The following is an 11,304-nucleotide window of genomic DNA, read 5'->3' as shown; positions in this document are numbered from 1 at the left end:
TTGAGAGCGGAGCCAATTTACCAAAACATAGGCTCATAAAGGGAGAAAGAGAGAGAGAGAGAGAGCGCTAGAGAGAGAGGGAGAGGGCTAGAAAGAGAGAGAGAGCAATAGAGCAATGCACCTCTCAGCAATACACAGACTCTCAAAACCAGGGGAAAATTCATTTAGTGAAAATTTCCTAGAGTAGACAATGACAGTGGGGTATTTCCTTCATGGGTGCTCTGTACAGAGAGCACTTCAAACACAGCCCTCAGTTGTTCAGGATAATAGGAAACTGAATCGATGGTTGGAACGAGAATTGAAGTGCATGTTTATGGAGAGGCTCGTCGAAATCAAGGATGCTTTTGCTCAGTCTTGACTGTGTATGCGTGCGTGCGTGCGTGCTTGCGTGTGTATGTGCGTGTGCATGTGTGTGCTGAACTGTTCCTGACCTCAATGTGCCGTCTTATCACTCTCTGTCGCAGCGCTGCAATTATTCTCTAGCACAGCAGTGACAGCGTGAGACAAACAGAGTGTGTGTGTGTGTGTGTGTGTGTGTATGTGTGGTTACAGGAACCTTCTTATCTTGCTGCTGAATCCAAGTTGTTTTCCTGTTATTTTGTCACAGATGATGCATTAGATGTCATTTTTTTTCTACACTGATTCTATTGATTCATCTCTCCTCTTCCCTCACCTTCTCTCTTTTTTTGTCAGTGGAGGAAGAAGAAGCTCTTACTCTCTGTTTATTAAAGTCCCCGGAATAAACACTGATACAGAATCATAGCCGCGATTCCAGTTTCCAATCATTCTCTCGTTAGTCCTGACCTCTCCATTTAGCTCCGCCCACCATGTCTGAGTGTTTTGATGCTGATTGGATAAAGAGCAGAGTTCATGGTCTTTCCATTTGGAGCAGCCAAGCACTCGTGTTCAAACTCGGGACTGAAACACACTTGCACTAACCTATGAAGATGAAGAACAGGATGGTCTTCATCAAATAAGCCCCCAAAAAACTGTGATTTTCCTGAGTTTTTCACCATCAAGACTCCAGCTAGCTCTAGAAGTCCTCTAAAAGTGATACTTCTCCTGTTTTTCCCCCCCCCAAAACCACAGGAAATACATCTGCAATCAAAACTACAGGAGAAACAAGTTGTTAATTACCATTTGAAATTCTCTGTTCAAGCTTTGGAAAGTGTTTTGGAATTTTAGCTCATGCCCTGGAAGTGGGTTTCAGAGCAGAATATATTAAACATTAATAAACTCAAGTCAAAATGTAATACTTGCATTACATTTGCATTGGGCTTGAGTTAAGTAGATTATGGGCTACAGCTTAAAAGTTACTGAAGTAGAATAGTATGTGATTGCTGAATATGACAATGAATATAAATTACATATTACCCAATTTAATAAGCTAGAGTTTCTGGGAGTATACATGATAGTTACAGATTTAAAACTGTATTCCCAGAAATAAAGTCTCAATTTGTGTAGTACTTATTGTAACGGGTTTAGGTGACACAGGGGGTCCACAAAATTGAAGGAAATGATAATAGAAAATATGTAAATGACAATCTCTGTCTGTCTGTCTGTCTGTCTGTCTCTTTCTCTCCCCCTGAATCTCTCCCCCTCTTCCTCTCACTCTTTCTCTTTCACTGTCCCTCTCTCTCTCTCTCCCTCTCAATCTCTCTTCATTTCTCTCTCTCTCTCTATGCAGGTCATACCACTCGTAGTCCGGCGGTGACCTCGGCAGATGTTGTGGAGGAGGGGAGGGTTGGTGGTGGGGGTCTGCAGGCGGTGCTGGAAGACTCCGTGTCTCCAGCCTTCAGCGCCACCGTCATCATTATCGTCACCATCATCGTGTCCGGCAGCGCGTACCTCTGTTTCCTTAAGTATGTGTGTGCAGGATGCTGCAAACCCACACAGGTCGCACCTGTTACTCACCTGGATCCCACCAAGAGTGAGGAGCAAGTCTGAAAGGCTTTCTCTTTGTGTGTGTGTGTGTGTGTGTGTGTGTGTGTGTGTGTGTGTGTGTGTGTGTGGTTGTGTCTGTGTGTTTGTGTGTATCATACACTGACACGCACGCACAGACACACAGATATGTTTCATACACTGATATGTTAATTTGTTAATTTTATGAGAATACAACTTTAGATTTAAATTTAGATTTATCATTTAAACATGTGGTTATTCATCGGTTAAAAGAAACCTGTATCTTGTGTCATGTCTGTAACACGTGTTCTAGAGGTGGGCTGCCATTTGCTCTATTACATTTAATATAATATAATGACATTTTATGGCATTCCTTATCAAATGAAAATCTGAAGGTTATTATTTCATAAAATGTCTTTCCTTGAATAGGATCATGTAAGATGAGAAATGGATTGTATTGTGTCTGTGTGTGTGTGTGTGTGTGTGTGAGAGAGAGAGAGGGCGAGAGAGAAAGAGTTTGGATTGTATTGTGTGGCGTGTGTGTCTTAATCTAGCAGATAAAACTGTCTCTGTTGTATTTTACTGAGTCACCAGACCAACCCACATGACAACTTTACATTTACGCAGGTAATCATAAGTCTGTAGGTGGCTTGCGCTCTACTGCTGCAGAAACCCGAATTTGTTCTCGTAAAATCGAAAAAGAAAAAAAAAAAGCACTTTGTGAGCTGAAGTAGAGGAACAAAATGAAAGTCCCCAGAAATATGCAGGTTTGTTATTTTGTATTTATTTATTTATTTTCCTCCATTTCAGCATGCTATGAAAACACTTCTGCAAACTTATTATGATGCAGAAAATGAATGTGTCTGGGCCACAATAGTGAAGCAGTTCTTGTTTTCCGTGTGTGTGTGTGTGTGTGTGTGTGTGAGTGTGTGTTTGACAGAGAGAGAGAGAGAGAGAGAGAGAGACGGAAATGGGGTGTGTCATAAAGTCAGTCGTGTAATAGTCTAATAGTCTTAATAGTTTTTGTACAGTAATTGAACCATCAGTTTTTGTTCAGTGACTGTCAGAGACAGAGACAGAGAGCGAGACAGAGAGCGAGAGAGAGAGTGAGAGAGAGAGAGAAGGGGAGAGGGAGAAAGAGAGGGGGGGGGGAGAGAAACTGACAGTTTAGAAATGGAAAAACAAACAGACAGAAAAAGTGAGAGAAAACATAGGAGATGAATGAGAAGAGGGATTTGTTAGAAATAAGGGGCTATTAACATAATGGACAGAGACGTGGATTGCGCCAGCTTCAGTCATTTCAGTGCATAGTCCCCTGTATTAGTTTAAACGGGTTTGCGGAGAGAGACATTTCTAACAGTGAAAGATAAAAGAAAGGGTGAGTTGGAGGACACTTGTGTATAAAAAACAAAAAAATTTAATTCATAAGGTAGAGGAAAAGATGAGTCAGGCATACTGTTCAGAACAGAAACAATCACAAAAAAAACAATTATTTCATAAGTCATGCAGTCTGTACTTTTCATCATTTGGCACAAACACACATTCTCTCACACACTCACACACATACACACACACTCACACACTCACACACATGCGCGCGCGCGCACGTACTCTCACTTACTCTGCCTCTGTCTGAGTTTCTCTGTCTCTCAGTCTCTCTCTGACACACACACACACACACACACACACACACATACTAAACCCTTGCTTTCTTGGCAGGGTCTCTGTGGTTTTGAAGTGGTGCACTCTGAGCAGGACAGTGCATATGGACATACAGAATGAGATATAATAGGAACGATAATGTGTAGTCTATGGCTGTGTAGCGCCGTGTCGAGCCACCTACCAAGATGAACACGGAACATGAGAAACGAGAGAGAGCGGCGAGAAAGGTGAACATGGGTGTAATTACTGTCGATTTGTATTGTTTCAGAGTAAGTGTGGTGTTTAATGGAGGTTTTTCACTGGCTGAAAGAAAACCAGTGAAACAGCGTCATGTCTGTAACAGTGGCATGTCCTCTAGAGGCGGCCTGTCCTTTACTTGTTTGTTTACATTCAATGTAATATCATGTTTTATGACATTCTTTATTAAATAAAAAGAAAAAAAAAACAGGTTTTTCCATTTCATAACACATCTCTCTCCCCCTGTCCCTTCATGGACAGAGACATGGGTTGTTTGTTTATGTGTGTGTGTGTGTGTGTGTGTGTGTGTGTGTGGCAGGCATTCAGAGACTGAGTTGGAATATTTGGTAATACACTAAGTATCCACTTTCACTGCTATGACGCCTCAGATTCAGCTCGGATGCATCCGTCTCAATCTTAGATCACTTCAAACAGAATCAACTCATGTTCAAACGTATTCGTATATTAAAACCATTTCAGAAACAGCACACCTGTCTATGCTATCTGCCTGTCAGATGAGAAGTAACTCTGAAGACAAAGAAAGAAAAAAAAACCAGACAGAAAAAGTGAGAGAAAACATAGGAGATGAATGAGAAGAGGGATTTGTTAGAAATAAGGGGCTATTAACATAATGGACAGAGATGTGGACTGTACCATCTTCAGTCATTTCGGTGTGTGATAGAAATATAAGAAAGGAATAAATAATAAAATAAATAGGATACGTCTCAGGGAGGAGCGTAAAAAAAAAATTTGTGCACTGTCGAAACGCTGTCAGAAGTATAATGAGGTCTATCATTGTGAAATTAGGAGGAAAATGGAATCACTCAGGCTCTTCGAACACACGCACCAGACTGAGCAAGAAGAACCAAGACAAGAGGAACCTTGCCTGGCATAAACCAAGCGCCATTCATAACCAGTCTCATACCAGCCCCATCGTATATGACAGAGGGACAGGTAACAGGGGGGACTTTACAGTAGGGGGGACATTTTTGAGAGATGCTTATGGAGATACAGGGACAGGTGAATGAATCTTTTAAGAGAATGATGATGATTCTATCTGGACGGCCAATGTTGCACGCTGCACTGGTCTCAGAATGACGTCACAGCTACAGTGGAGTTCAGACCACAAACTCACAGACAGTCTGTGGTAAGACCTGAAGACTGGATCTCACTGACAGTTTGTGGTAAAACCTAAATCTCACTGAATCTCACAGATTAAACCGGTCTGTGATTAAACCTGAAGACTGAATCTCACAGACAGTCTGTGATTAAACCTGAAGACTGAATCTCACAGACAGTCTGTGGTAAGAGCTGAAAACTGAATCTCACAGACAGTCTGTGATAAGACCAGAAGACGGAATTTCACAGACAGTCTGTGATAAGACCAGAAGACGGAATCTCACAGACAGTCTGTGGTAAGAGCTGAAAACTGAATCTCACGGACAGTCCGTGATAAGACCAGAAGACTGAATCTCACAGACAGTCTGTGATAAGACCTGAAGACTGAATCTCACAGACAGTCTGTGATAAGACCAGAAGACTGAATCTCACAGACAGTCTGTGATAAGACCAGAAGACTGAATTTCACAGACAGTCTGTGATAAGCCCAGAAGACTGAATCTCACAGACAGTCTGTGATAAGACCAGAAGACTGAATCTCACAGACAGTCTGTGATAAGACCAGAAGACGGAATCTCACAGACAGTCTGTGATAAGCCCAGAAGACGGAATCTCACAGACAGTCTGTGATAAGACCAGAAGACGGAATCTCACAGACAGTCTGTGATAAGACCAGAAGATGGAATCTCACAGACAGTCTGTGATAAGACCAGAAGACTGAATCTCACAGACAGTCTGTGATAAGACCAGAAGATGGAATCTCACAGACAGTCTGTGATAAGACCAGAAGACTGAATCTCACAGACAGTCTGTGATAAGACCAGAAGACTGAATCTCACAGACAGTCTGTGGTAGCAGCTGAGAACTGCCCTTTAAGTCACTTAAAGCGTCAGATAAATCTGTGGGAGAGAAAGTCCCAAACCCAGATATCTATACCCCAACATTTTAAGTAAGATTATGTGTTGTATTCATAAATACAGTATTACTGAGTATTGAGTCTGGACCGGATGTGTCCTGGATTTTGTGTGTGTGTGTGTGTGTGTGTGTGTGTGTGTGTGTGTGTGTGTGTGTGTGTGTGTGTGTGTGTGTGAGTGTGTGTGAGTGTGTGGTGTACATGAAAATCCCTTTCCCAGAATGATGCCTCCCTCAGAGAATTCACCATAGTCTTGTTGTCCCCTCACTCTGCCTTTATCTCACCCACTGTCCAATACCCAGACTTTTAAGTTAAATAAGGCAGTCTCATATAATTACGTCAAAGATTAAACCCCCTGAACAATCTGCTTTGATCATCAGAACCATACTCAATGCTCTATGTCCCTGTCTCTCCACAGTTGTTTGACCAAAAGCCTGTATCATATGTCCTGAAAACATCTCTTCAGCGGTGTCTTCTCCTGAGGCCAAAGGCAAATCTCTAACGTTGAACTAACAATATTAGACCTGGACTCATTGTGTGGCAGTGTGCTTTGAGGACAAACCTCTGTCGTTCAGAAGATGATGTTTTTAAAAATAGACATATCTGCTTATCCGACGACAAGACCAGCACCGTTAGAACATTTGAGAATATCCAGAACAATCCACAGGGTTGCCGAGCTAAGCTAACATTCAGCAGACTGTAATGCTTACCTCAGAGGACTGTTAGTAAAAGAAAACTCTGCTTCAACAGTCATTACTACACTAAGTAATGTCATAGGCTTTTCTCAGAGATTTAATGCGTTCCTTCGAACAGAGGGATAGCCAAGAAGTCCATGAATAGGTAGGCTGAGCAGGAACATATAGATTGAAAATGGGGAAAAAGGGATGAAATAGAATGATGACATAGTGAGACAGATCACACAGCTAGACCTGAGGTAGGTATATGAGTGAGAGGTAAAATAGAGAAATGAAAAAGTGCAAAGAATGATCAAATGAAAAGGGTAAGAGTGAGAAGGTTAATATTGCACAGTGAGAGAGAAGTGTGGGACTGTAGACACATCTCTGACATAGAGAACAGCAGGAAATACTGCTTAGTCTTCTACAGAGAAAGCTTCACTTTTGATATTAGCAGGAAAAGACACACACACACACACACACACACCAAACACACAAATACACACGCACGCAATACAATCCATGTCTCATCTTAGATTATCCAGTTCATCAAAGACAAAAGCGAAACTGAAAGAACTGAAATGGAGAGAACAAACTGAAAAATACCAACACTGTGAGTAAATGAAAAGCCAGACGAAGCAATCACGCTTCTCCTCTGAAATGTGATTTCTGTTTCAACAGATGCCACGTTATTCAAACCAGAGCCTTTTTTTTCTGTTCATCTGTTCAAGAAGAGCTGTCCTTCCTAGTAGAGGAGACACCCCTCCAGCCCCCAGTCCCCACCCATCACCACCACCACCTCCATGCTCCCTGTGCCTGCCCAGTGAGGTGCACACTGTGTGGGTTAAAAACAGAGGTAGTGACACGAGGGTGGATGGGTGACACTGGAGAGTTGACTGTTTTACTCAAAATGTCACAGCGGATGATTTTTTTTTTTTAATAACTCCATGGACAAAGGCCAGCCACTGGTCGGGGGGAAATTCCCACGCATCACTTGCCGTTCATGTTACTGGTTTTATGCTCTGGGCTGCTGGTTCTGTGGAGAGTGACGGTGTGTTGATCCTGTGAGACGCACAGGCCCGTGTGTTCTAACACAACACAGAGCTCCTGTTCATCAACCACCCAGCTTATCTCTCATCAGTTATTAATTTTTCCTGCAGGAGAATTGAGATACAGCGTGTGTGTGTGTGTGTGTGTGTGTGTGTGTCTGTGTCTGTGATTGTGTGAAGAGATTAAAAATGCACGCAAGGAAATGCACGATTGAAGTAGGCCTTTGTGTTGTGTTTACCTGCATATGCTACAGCATACAAGATTTGTGTGTGCGTGCGTGTGTCTTTGGACTGATCCATTCCTATGCAAATGACTGACTGAAAAGAAATGACTGAGGCTAACCCTGCAGAAGGACTTAACTAAACATTTGACTACATGTTTAGAAAACGGTTAATATTTTCTGCTATTTCATGTTTATTAATGTATGTATTTATTTACATTTCTGGTTATTGTGTAAAATGTCATGAGACATATCTTTGTACATGTAATTCTGTTTTCCTCTGGCTTTTCAGTGAGTTAATCAGATTATTGTTTTTTTGCTTTTTGGTTTGTTTGTTTTCGTTTTTAATCTATTCTATTCTTGATTACCTGTGTCAAACAGAGTGTGACGTAGTAAAGAACTACATTTGGGCAGATGCAGGGAAGAGCTGATTGGCTGAAACATTATAGTCAAGTCCCTCATTTCGGTTACAGCAGCTGTCCTGGAAAGTATTGCTAGGCAGACTGATTAAACATTTGTAGCACTTGCAAACCATCCACAAACCGACCAGCCAAAGAAACCCTGTTTATACGCAGAGCAAGGTTCAGTTACAAAGCATACACAGACATGTTTATTTCCCAGTAAAACTCATCTCCGTGACTGAACAATGCAAGATTCTATTGTGCCGATAACCAAATTCAAATGTGTACATTCGTATGCACTGGACGCGTAGCACGGAGGCTCCATATAGAAGAGATACTGGGAATCTCTGACCTTGAACTACGGTTGTCTATATTTAACTCTGAATCTAAAACCTTTTACTGAGAGACCTTTGTCCAGTAGTACATGGTACTAATATGGTTATGTTTATTGTTTTATCATATGACACAGAGAAAGATGAATTTACATTGCAAATGTCAGAATCTGAACTCCTTGTGTTCTGCGTTGAAACAGAATTAACTCAACACCGTACGTGTTGTTATGTTATTAACAGTTGGTTAACAAATGAAAATTCAATATAACCACAGTCAACCTCTGTCCCTGAATCTTGTTCTCAGTGTAATAACAGTAATTTCACGCTGGTTTGTTTGGCCTCACTGAAGGACAGTCACACCGTCTTCTCACCAAAACTGCTATAAACACTCAAAGCTTCAGCACCAATACCTATTATTGAGTACAAGAACTAAAGCAAGAAAGAGCAACTGATGTTTGTAGGCTACAGTTCAAGTAAGTGGGTCTAAACTACAGACCTCAGGATCCGCAAAACACATTTTCACTCCAACTTAACACTACAGCATCTACAGCATCTCAGCTGGTCCTAAGGAGTGAAGTCGAGAGCTACTCGACTAGAAAATCAAATTTGTACAACCTTTGTGACTTCTGAAACATTCTTTAAGTTAGTTCAGATTTTTGCGAGCCAGTAAAGATTCTTGAAAAGATCTGTTTCAAACTGCAAACATTCCCTTAGCTACAGTGGCTTCTGTGAACTAAGTTATTAGAAGTTATTAAAAAAAACTTCTTGGCCAGCTTTAGCTGAAATGAACTATGTTAATGGCTTTGCATTTGTTTTAACTTTCAGAGACGGGTGACGCTCACTGGCCGTCACCCATGGTTGCACTGTTCAATCATGTCAAGTTCCTATGAGGTGCCTAATGTCAGGCAACACCCAATACAGACAAGCAGTCAAGTGTTTACAGCCTCTGGGTTTATCAGCACAATGTATTTGCTTTAAAGCTAAACTGTCAGATGAAGAAGAGGAGTCTGTTCAGATTACGTGCTACCCACTACCCTGAGGCCAAAGGAGCCAAGAGTTTTTGGGGGATTTTTGGTGGAACACGCTTATGAGTTAGTCAGTGGAAATCTGTCGTACACATGTGGCCTGTTGTTAATTTAGGGAAAATATGATTAAGAGTACGTGCCAAACTGTTCTTCTTTTCTAAAGTGAATGAATGGAAGAATGGAATGAACTTTGAAAGTCACAGAGAGAGAGAGAGAGAGAGAGAGAGAGAGAGAGAACCTGAGAGAGAGAGAGAACTGGAGAGAGAGACAGAGAGAGAGAGAGAGAACCAGAGAGAGAGAAAGAGAGAGAGAGAGAGAGAGAGAGAGAGAGAGAGAGAACTGGCCATTTGATCCATACATTTACTTCTCCCTGACTCTTCTCTGACCTCATCACTCGTTTCTCCTTCTTGTTAGCACTTTTCATCCACTCTGACTAAGCCGTGTGTGTGAGTGTGTGTGTGTGTGTGTGTGTGTGTGTGTGTGTGAGAAAGAGAGAGAGAGGTTTCAAGGACCTTATCCAGAGGCTTTGATTATCTGTCACTATGACAGTGCATTTTGCCACATGACCCAGTGCAAACTCTCTTTCTGCCTGTCTTTAAGTCTGTCTATCTATCTCTCTCTCTCTCTCTCACACACACACACACACACACAACACACACACACACACATACACAAACACACAGAGGGAAATGTGAAGTCAGGACATTCAGAGAACAGGTTTAGCAGCTGCTAACATTGATGATAGACAATCAGGGACATAACACACCAGTCAAGTGCAAATACACGACTCACTCTCTCTCCTTCACTTTTCCCCAAATACCCTTTCTCTCATGCATTCTAACCTGTCTATTTCAATCATTCTTTCCTTTCTCTCTCCCTCTCTCCCTCTCTCTCTCTCTTTTACCATTTACCAATTGTGCTATCAAAACGTTAATACTGGCAATCATGTCTGGTTGATTCTGATCCATTGTGTTGTGATCTAGTGGCTGAATTGACTCTTTGTTTTATAGTGCTTTGTAATGAGTGTCGTGAATGGCCTGGGAGGCTGGATACATGTGCTGTGTAACGCGGCTTCTTAAGACAGATAGGCTTCACACAACACAGGTCAGGAGATCAGGAGAAGTCAGGGTTGATAAACAGGTAGAGCCCAACACACCAGTAAATACAGGGGTACCTGGGACTCCACAAACACAAAGTTAAAGAGGCAGTGGCCAGTACAGAGGAACATAAACTGGGAAATGATCAGACTGACTCAGTGACTCAGGAGAATGTGCGTGAATGACATAGGAGAAATCAGGAGTCGTTATACATAACACAGCAATCAGAAACTAACAGAGGACTAATGGGAATGGTTATTTAATAATGAGTCGGGTAATTCATTGGTGAATGAGCCAGCAAAGCTGAATGCTGATTGGCTGAGCCAGATGGACAAGGCGATGAGGGTGTGGCAGTAAGTTTACCTTATAAGTTCATTAAGGTATTTCTACACTACACTTGAGACACAAATCTGGTAGTTCTTTTGACTCCACACTCATTAAATATCTCAAAGGTCAAAAACTGAGTTTTTTTGTTGGGTTTACTTTTTCATACGAGTTTGTTAAAACTTTGAGCCTAGTTCAGTGTCAGCGGGGCATTATTATTTCTAGTGACAGAGCTAAGGAGGGAGAGAGAGAAGAGAGAGAGAGAGCAGTAAGTGAATGTATATAAAGTGATAAGTTATAGTGATAGGCCTGGCTGTGTGAAACTGGAGGCTGAATTCATCATGTGTC

The sequence above is a fragment of the Chanos chanos genome, chromosome 10, assembly GCF_902362185.1.
Source record: "Chanos chanos chromosome 10, fChaCha1.1, whole genome shotgun sequence".
Taxonomy (NCBI): Eukaryota; Metazoa; Chordata; class Actinopteri; order Gonorynchiformes; family Chanidae; genus Chanos; species Chanos chanos.
The sequence above is the reverse complement of the archived record's forward strand: the minus strand, read 5'-3'. Positions refer to the sequence as shown.